This window comes from Dermacentor variabilis, chromosome 2, assembly GCF_050947875.1.
Source record: "Dermacentor variabilis isolate Ectoservices chromosome 2, ASM5094787v1, whole genome shotgun sequence".
Classification (NCBI taxonomy): domain Eukaryota; kingdom Metazoa; phylum Arthropoda; class Arachnida; order Ixodida; family Ixodidae; genus Dermacentor; species Dermacentor variabilis.
In genome coordinates, this window is record NC_134569.1 from 260,051,570 (window position 1) to 260,062,122 (window position 10,553).

Consider the following 10,553-nt stretch of genomic DNA (forward strand, 5'->3'; position numbering starts at 1 on the left):
CGTGCGGGAGAATCGTAGATGCCCAGTGGTCGGATCGTCGTGTACGGTGTGCACTACTTCTTGACGAGGCGCCGACGGAATAACAAAAAAGGTAGTTGGCGCACACTGCTAAGAAGTTGTTTACAAGTAGGTTGTTTTGATTCGAGAACGAAGACAATCCTCGCCTAAATTCTATAGGGAGAACGTCGCTGTTCCATCCCAAGTACTCGGCGAGGCATTTTAGCTCGGTGTGCTCATTGCTGTTCACATAAGTGTCCCGCGCTTATTATACAGAGGAAGGCCCTGTCATCCTCGTTATCTTGCGACTGCGGGTCAATGGAGGCGCGTGAAAGGCAATCGGCATCAGAGTGTTTTTGTCAGGACTTGTAGATTACTTTGGTGTCATATTTTCACGTAGTAGTGACGTTAAAGAACACAGTAGCAATACTGCGAAAGACAAAACTAGCTTTTATTGGGCGAACCTGTGCCCACAAAGGCAGGCTACACCTAAAGTACAACGATAGCGGCGAACACAGTCGGCGATCGTCAAAAATCTGATCAGCGGGTCAAGTGCGTCGGCTTTTATACATCAGTCGTCGAATGCTCCAGAGTAATTGATGGGACCCGCGTGCCTTCCACAAAGTTCTAAGTTATTCGCGTAGCGCGATGAAATCGGATAACACAAGGTTCGGCGACAACAGACAGCGGATATAAGCATCGATAACTTTCCAGAAACTTCGGATACATGAACGCGCGTCCCACGCTGTGCGACAACACCTGTTAGGCGGCGAAACCAGGTCGCCCGATAAAGACAAGTACACGTGTCAATATCCTTGCAATTTGAGGCTCCACCTCATCGTGCGTCCTGAAGGGTCTATTAAATTTGCTAGCCAACAGAACGCGTGATTATCGATTAGGACTTTCAATGGCTTGCCATATAGGTAAGGGCACAATTTCGTTGTAGCCCAAATGATGGCGAGGCATTCCTTTCCGGTCGTAGAATATTCACCTTGAATTTTTGACAGCGACTGACTAGCGTAAGCTATCACCCGTTCAAGTCCGTCTTTCCTATGCACTAGCATGGGCCCGAAGCCAAGGCTACTGGCGTCAGTGTGGATTTCTGTACTGGCGTCTAAGTCGAAGTGTGCAAGTACCGGTAGCGAGTACATGCATCATTCAAGTTCTCGAAATGTGTCGGCCTGAGGCGTTTGCCAACTCGAGATCTCATTTAGTTAAATGTCTGAGCCGATCAGCGATGCGTGTAAAGCCTTGGGCAAAGGTCCTGTTGTAGACACACATGCCAAGGAATCCACGCACCGCCATCTCGTCGATGGGCTGCTGGAACTTTGCGATAGCATCTGCCTTCTTCGGGTCGGGACGGACTCCCGATGTGCTGATGACGTGGCCCAGAAGCAAAAACTTATCGTAAGCGAAGCGACACTTTAGCGGCTTCAGAATGAGCACTGATGACATGCTAGCCTCTAGTACTGTCGCAAGCCGCCTAAGGTGATCGTAAAAATTTCCGGCGAAGACGAAGACTTCACCCCGCTAAACAACACATTTCGGCCACTTAAATGCTGCTAACACCGTATCCATGACACGCTAGAACGTTCCAGGTGCCGAGAACAGTCCGAATGTCACTACCTTGCACTCGTAGAGTCCGTCTGGCGTGATGAAGATGCTCTTTTTGCCATCTCTCTAGTCGACGCCGATTGGTTAGTAGCCAGACTTGAGATCCATTGACGAGAATTATTGAGCAATGCAGGGCGATCCAATGCGTCATCTATCCATGGGAGAGGGTACACTGGGAGAGGGTACACGTCCTTCTCTGTGATCTTGTTCAGCCGATGATAATCGACGCAGAAACGTAGGGTTCCGTCTTTTTTTCTTCAGCAAGTGAACAGGAGGGGTCACCAGCAAACGCTTGGTCCGAGGAAAACGGTCCCGTCCTGTGCCACGGGGACAACCTCGCCCTGACGGAAGACAACGCTCGTCAAGCAAGGCTTATTCTACGGAGACAACCCTCAGCAGAAATGCCAGTAGTCCACCGAGAAACTACAAGTACACAGACGTTTAAGCCCCACACCGCACGTGCCTTATTAGGACGTTGATAACTTGTGAAACGATTTAACAACTTGGGAAAGATATTACTGGGAAGGAGTGAGGGAAAACTCAGTGTAACCATTGTTGCGGATGTATGTAGATTTGGCGAGAACTTATGGGTGTGATACATTAAGAAGGTGTGTGGTGTGTCGGTCCAGACTCATGTCTCGTGCGCCGGTAACCGTGACAAGATAGTGTCCGCGGTCAGTCCCGCCTCTGCAGCCCGCAGCTCGATGGCCCAGCCTGTTGCAGAGGGAGAGCCTTTGAGGCGGCTTCGTCTCTACACCGGAAGCCGGTTCCTTGCGGGTGAACACTTGCCTTTCGTAACGATCATGTATAATTCTCCCGAAGTTTTTCAAGCCTTGTGCTTCTATGAACTCGTCGGCAAATGTCGTGTATCCCCTATGGTCTTTAGGTTGCGTTGTTTCAGAAAGATTGCCAGCTTCGAACTACAACGCGTCAGGAACTGCTCCGTTACTACATGATATCTTACTCCATCCTATGTTTTTTTCTGTGTTGGACATGTATATCCCCCTTTCGAAGTAGTTAGCTATACGCGATGTGAACTGCTTCGCCGTTTCCACATCATGCGATTTTGTACTTCTGAACTTTTCCCTAAATCACTCCGCCGTCAATCTAAACCTCTGTAGTAGGGTGCTTTTCACCATGTCATAGCCCAATGATTCTGATGTTGACATTCTGCCATACACATTCAGTGCTTCTCTTGACAAACACAGACTTACTGCAGTTGCCCATTCATTCATAGTAAAATATTTTTGCGCGCACAATTGACAAGAACACAGTGAAGGGGGAACACACGAGCGCTTACTCACAACTATGTTATTTTCGGAAAGATATAGAAGATATCTACCCCAGCTATCAGCGCTGAGCATGTGCTGAGCATGTCAGTAAAACAGAAACAGATTAAAAAACAGATTAAGAAGGTTCAACCAGTATTTAAAAAAGTGAATTCATTTTCAGTGATTACAACCGATGGTTGGCTTATGCATCTTTCAGCGTACTTTTTTATATGAAATGCTTCTGTGATTTCACGTGTTAGTTTATTTTTATCTGAAAACAAAATGTCAGTGTTAAAAAATACGTCAAATCACGTGAAATCACCGAAGCATTTCATATTTCATAAGCTTTCAGAAATCTTAGGACTGTGTTGGTGTCGAATAAAGGTTCTGGACCGAGTAGCATTACGGGATGTAGGGGGATGTGCTGCCGGTATGCTAGAGAAAAATGTTTCTTTCTCTCAGATTCGGCTACCTGACAGTCCAGGAGGACGTGGAGGACGGTCAGCCTTTCCCCGCATCTACCGCAGCTTGGAGGATCATTTTCAGTGAGAAAGAAGTTATGCGCGCCAAAAGTGTGTCCTATTCTGAGGCGACAGAATAGGACATCTGTTCGCCGTGATTTTGTTATGGAGGGCCAAGAACTTAACTGTGGCTTTACCACGTGTAGTTTGTTATTCACTTCTGCGTCCCACATACGTTGCCAGTGGTTTCGCAGTTTCCTTCTTAAGAAAGGCTTTAGGTCTGTGACAGGGACCGAAGCAGTAGGATTAACTGCATGCAATGAAATTGATATGGCCATCTGGTCCGCAAGAACGTTACCCTCGATGCCCCTTTGTCCAGGCACCCAGCATATAATCACATGTTGGTTAGATATATATGCTTTACACAGTACGGAGTAGAGTTCATTAATTACCGGATTTTTGTGGTTACTGAAAGACACCAAAGCCTTCACAACACTAAGGGAGTCCGTATATATAACTGATTTCTGGTTTTTTGATTTAGGTATATATTTTACAGCTGACAACAGTGCGTAGGCCTCAGCCGTAAAGATACTAGTTTCTGGATGCAATACGTCGGTTTCCGAGAAGGATGGACCGACGGCTGCATAGGACACCTCGTCGTATGACTTCGATGCGCCTGTGTGGAACTCCGTGCAGGAGTGTTTATACTGAAGTTCCCGGAAATTCGTTTGGATTTCATTCTCTGTAGCGTGCTTTGTAACTTGACTGAAAGATGTGTCGCATTGTATCAGCTGCCACTCCCAAGGAGCTAGCAGCTTGGCTGGATGCATTAGGCGAAGCTCGAGGAGTGGAACATGCATTTCATGACTAAGCTCCCTCACACGCAGCGAGAAAGGCTGTCTTACGGAGGGACGATTGCGAAAGAGTGTAGCATATGTCATGTCATTAACGGTATTAAAACACGGATATTCAGGATTTGAGTGGACTTTCAGAAAATATGTTTGGCTGATGTATGTTCTCTGGAGATGAAGTGACCACTCATTCGATTCTGCATATAAACTTTCAACGGGACTTGTCCTGAAAGCACACGTGGATAAGCGGATACCTAGATGGTGAACAGGGTCTAGCATCTTTAGCGCATTTGGGGCGGCAGAATGATAGATCACGGCGCCATAATCTAATCGTGACCGAATAAAGCTCTTATAAAGATACATTAAGCACTTCCTGTCACTACCCCACGTAGTCTGGGATAGAAGTTTCATTAGGTTCATTGTTTTCAGGCATATTTCTTTAAGATGTTTAATGTGGGGGACGAAAGTGAGTCTATAGTCAAGTATAATACCTAGAAATTTGTGTTCTTTGTCAACAGGTAGCTGTTGTCCACATAGTTCTAAGCAAGGATCTGGGATCAGGCCTCTTTTTCTTGTAAAAAGAACACAAGAACTTTTGTTAGGATTGATCTTAAATCCATTTTTGTCTGCCCACATTGACACTTTCTTCAGGCCATGGTGTACCTGTCTCTCGCAGACTGCGAGGTTACAAGATTTGACAGCTATTTGAAAGTCGTCCGCGTAGACAGAGTAAAAGACGGCCGGTGGTAATGAAGCGCGAAGCGTGTTCATCTTCACGATAAAGAGCATGCAGCTGAGCACACCTCCTTGGGGTACACCAGTTTCTTGTGTAAAAGGACGTGAGAGGACATTGCCGACTTTTACCCGGAAGGTACGAGTGGACAAATAGTTTTCTATTAGTTAGCATATTACCATGAATGCCCTCATCATGACCATGAAATCGCCTCGTCATGACTACTCGGGTTCCACTGGGGCTCAAAGCCGCGCAGACACTGAACTGGGTGAAATGTTGCGATCGCTAGAAATAAGGGGTCAAGTTCATGAAGAATTGGTCGCTCCTTTAGAGAATTCGGTGGAGCAACCTTTGCGTCGCAGCACTAGGGTACGCCACACTGTCCAAAGATTTGGGTTTTCTTTACCTGAACAATAAGTGTTTAGTTCGAGTTATTTTGGTTGTTACAAATTACTATGTTGTATTTCCAAGCGCGAGGCGATGTTGTATCCTTTATTGTTTCAGTTTCGTTTCTTTCAGTGTACATATTGTTATGGTCATTTAATATGTTTTGCTATATAAGTGTTTTTACTGTGACGAATAAAGGGAATGTACATACTGCGTTTGCGTAGTCCAGTGTCATGCGTCTGGTTTGAGTCAGAAACCACAGATACTTTTGAAGGTCAACCGACCTGCGTGTAAAACACCTTTGATAACAGCCTGTCTTTTTTTTCTCCTCTAATGTGTTCTACCGAAAGTGGGAGCTCATTCAACATATGTAAACATATGTACACGTCATACACGTCTAATGTGTACATGCCACCTGCGTTCTGAAGCAGCACGCATGAATGTGCCCTAAGCTTTGCCGATATCGCGTGATTTGCGATAAACCTATTTGTAGTCATGAGCAGCAACCTGTAAGGCCCAACGCTGCACGCATGCCGCCTATATAGATGGAATTGGCTTATCGTGTCCTAATTGCGCCACTAAGGGTTTATGGTCGGAGTAGATACCAAATTTCCGCCCGGAAACGTCCTCATGAAAACTTCTCTAGCCTTACACGAGAGCCAGGGCTTGTTTTTCGATATGCGCGCACGCCTGCTCCGTTTCAGTCAGAGTGTTAGAGGCAAAAGCAATTGGTCTTTCTTCAGATCCTTCCTTGTGAAAAAGGACTGCACCTAAACCATACGGAGACGCATCGCATACCAACCCTGGCTCCTTTGAAGGATCGTAGTAGGTGAGTACGGACGCACTCAGCAGTCAGCCCTTGGATGCTTTGTGGGTTTTCTCTGTGGAAGGCGTCCATTTCGACTAAACATTCGCACCTAACAAGTAATTTAATGGCTTAAGCTGTGCTGACATGTTCGATATGAATTTCCTATCGAATGTTACCAAGCCTAAGTAGGCGCGTAGCTCGCTCTTGGTTTTTGGCGTTGGTGCTTCCTTGATGGCACACAACTTGTCTTCTGAAGAACGGATTCCTCGGTCATCAATAACGTGGCCCAAATAGGTCACGACCTTCTTCAAAAAACTTTCATTTCTCCTTACGCAATTTCACACCCCGTTCGTTAAACGCTGTCACCACAGATTCCACCTTATTATAGCATTGTTCCATCCCTTCTCCTGCTATTAACACATGATCAAGATAACGTGACACTCTGTCTAAACTCTTTAACACGCCATGCATCACGGTTTGGAAAATAAATTCCGTACGGCATACGAGTGCATCAAAAAAGGCATAGCTGGGTGTTCCCAGTGACCAAAGGTTGCGAATCAGGGCGCAACTGAAACTGTTGGTACGGTGTAGAAAGTTCAAGGACAGTAAAACATTTGCATTTATGGAATGCAACCAATGTATCTTTCAACGTTGTCAAAGGGTGATAATTGGTTGTCAGACAAAGATTTACAGTCGCTTAGTAGTGTCCGCATATGTGAACTTTGTTGTTAGCCTTGGGGAAGACTATTAGGGGCGTAGCTCATTCACTTTGCTATACAGGCACCAGTACTCTCGTTTCCACTAATGAATGTAATTCCTGTGCTACGGCGTCCCTCAGTGCAAATGCCACAGGTCGATGCTTACAGAAAACAGGTGTACTGCTCTTTTAGCACTAGTTTCACCGATGTGTCAGCTATCAGTCCTGCTGCCGGCTCAAACACTTTCGATATTCTTTCGATGACTGTGGCTGATTTATCAAGGCAGATATTACACATGCTAGTGCAATCCAGCTTCAAAGCCTCTAGCCAATTACGGCGCAGCAACAAACTGTCACAATATTGTGGTGTGCGGACTACAATTAAAGGCAAGGTCGCCGTTTGGCTCTTGTGCTCTACGTGCACCGTCAACGTGCCTGTTGTTGACAGCGGGACACATCCCTACATTTTTAACCAGAAACTACAACTTTCTAGAGATAAGCCAGACCAATGTTTCCGGTACATATCTTCTGGTATGATAGACAAAGATGCTGCTGTGTCAACTTGCACTATGACATTACTACCTGTCCCCTAGCTGCCACCCAAACTCACAGGATGCCGCGCACCTTTCCAGTTCTAATGAAAACGTAGCAGCTGGTTCGTTTTCTTGCTGCGACCGACGGTTGAACCGGAGTGTTTCCGCTATCACCAAGGGCTTCGGTGAATATGCCCTTTGGGAGCGCTGACCAATTCGTCGTACGTTTTGGCTTCGGGCTTCGCTGGGGCCAACAAATTCTTCAACGTGCGATAGGCCTGTTTTCCAATGGCAGCCACAAAAGCTCATACGTTCAAATCGTCGCTGACCTGGGTGGCACGGCTGTAGTCTTCAAAGCGTTCCACATAAGATTTGAAGCCTTCGACTCCCTCCTCGGTCAACGGTTCGAAGCGGCCGAAGGAAGCCATGTGGTAGTCTGCCTATACGCCTGCTCTTCCCAAATTGCTGGAGCCGAAACCAGCGCTTCAGCCATGGCCCTGCTATCGTCCGCTATGAGAATCCCATTCTCGTCGCCACTATTGTGCCTTCAAGTACGCAGTAGCCTACTTGCCAGAATACATGTTTATTGCCACTTGCAATACAACGGAATGAGCACCAAGGCACTTACGTGGCCATTTTATATACCTATACAAAGCTACTAATCAGTGACCACATAGACACACGCACAGACACATGCGTACTATCTTAGCTACAATTCAAGACCTCAGTGACGTCACTGAGGTCACTACACTTTCTATCTAAACGGTGAGGAGACAACACCTTGTTACCAGGCTTCGTCGGGACGGCGACGTGTCGTCGCTGTTCAGCCTTGATAGTGTCCTCGGCGTCTTCGGCAGCGGCGGAGGATCTTCGTCATTTCGAGGAACAGCAACTGCACCTCCATTGGTTGCTGCTTTTAACTTTCCGGATATGAGCTGATAGACCGACCCCGGGCTGGGCCTGCGTATGGTCGGCGCTGCGGCGACAGCTAGCGGCATTTGACGGCGAACATGGCGGATGTCGAGGGCTTCGCAGAGGGCGGCGATGTAGTCTTTGATGCGACGTGGGGGCTACCCAAGCTGTGGACGCGGTGTGTTGACGGCGAGCTCTCTGTCCCAATCCCGGTATTTGCATCGGCGGCCATGTGTACACATGGCCGGCATCCCCACAATGGTAGCAGAGCGGGGGGTGGGCGCGGGCACATGAAATGTATGTCTTCTTCAGGACGTTTCGCTGGTCAACACATCAGTGGGCCGGCGGTGGCGGTGGCGGCGTCTGGCACCGGAATCGCGGCGTTATGGGGCCCTAGCGCCGCTGCGGAGGGGGTCTGACGATGGGTGACCGCAGCGTATGTCAACGCTTCTGGCTGTGGCTGTGGCGATGGCTGTTGCACTTCAGTAACCCCAAGTGATCGCTGGACCTCTTCTTTGATGATGTCGGAGATTGAGGGCACCTGAGGCTGCAACCTTGGAAGAGCTGCAGTTCCTCGTGAACGATGGCTCTGGTGGTCTCTCGCATGTCATCACTGCCGAGTGCTGGATCATCGGTATAGTTTCAGCGGTTATATTGCCTTGTCCGCATATCGAGCGTCGCCTCAATAGTTGTGGCTTCGGAAAGAAATTCAGCAACAGTTCTGGGCGGGCTGCGCATCAATCCAGCGAAGAGCTCCAGCTTAATCCAACAGATGAGGAACCGAATTTTCTTCTCCTCAGGCATATGGGGATCGGCGTGGTGGAATAGGCGCGTCACCTCCTCAGTGAAGGTCGGAATGTTTCTGTTAGGTAGTTGTATTCGGGATTCTAGCATAGCTTCGGCCTTTGCGCTCGACGCTCTTAAAGGTCCGGATGAACCTGCTACGGAACAGGTCACATGTCGTCAGGGTCAACTCCCGTTTCTCAAACCATGTTCTGGCGGCGCTTTCTAACGCGAAATATGCAGTTCTTGAAAGTCACGATACGTTCGTAGGACTCCAACCAGGATTCTGAGTCTTCAGTCGATGATCCATGGACGGATGGTGCGTCCCAAGGTTGTTGCATTAGAATGGGGGATGCTGGAGCAGCCATTTTGGCTGTGTTGGCCACAACGAGAAGGTCGTGGTAGTCTAAGGTAGAAGTCCATGCTTCGGGGGCAGCTGTTGCAGTCGGCGGCTTGCTTGATGATCCAGGGTGACGTTGGTGTTGTCTTTGCGGTCCTGGCTTGGATTACGGCTTGTTGGGGGCGTACGGTATATGAACGAACTAGCACCTCTACTAAATCTCACGTGGTAGTGATGGTGAAGAAAGCAGCAACAACTGTGAATGGCGAAACTTGTGTTTAATTGACCGCACCTGCGCCCTCGAAAACAGCCACAATTATAGCGGCGAACACAGCCGGCGATCGTCAAAATCTGAAGAGCAGGTCAAGCACGTCAGCTTTATGCATGCGCGATGGAACGTTCCAGATTAGTCGCTGGTGTTCGCGTCTTTCAGAAAGTTCTACACCATGCGAGACGCGCGTAAATGCAAGCAGATTACACAAGGCTTGGCGACAAAAGACAGCGGATAGAACCATCAATAACATTCCAGAAGCTTCATGCAGGCGCGTCCTGCGCTGAGTGATAACACTTGTTCGACGATGAAACGCGGTCATTAGATAAACAAGTACACGTGTCAATATGCAGAAGGCAAATGTAATGTTCAAAATCTACAAGGGAACAAGAATTAATGGTCACGAGTGAGCCTCTAGAGTAAGTGCAGGAGTGCGTTTATTTCGGTCAATTACTTATCCGGAGAGGCAAATTTACAGCTTGTAGTGCATACTGCAGGTGTTACCAAATTCTGACTGGGAGCTCAGTACTGTCATTGAGAAGAAAAGTGTATGGTCATTGTACTCTAGCGGTACTAACATATGGGGTCGAAACTTGGAGATTAACAAAAGAACCTAAGCGAGCAATCTAAGGGCGGCGCAACGAGCGATCGAGCGAAATGTGCTAGGCTTCAGTAAGAGAGCGGTGTGGGTCAGAAAATGAACAGGGGTAGCCGATATTCTAGTTCACATTAAGGGGAAAAATGAACCTTCGCAGGGCTATGTAATGCACACGGCAGGTAACCGTTGGACCGTTACACTTACCGAATGGGAACGAAGGGATGGAAAGCACAATCGAGGACTCAACAAATATAGGTAGGTTGATGAAATTAATAGATTTGCAGGAGAAGTTGGATT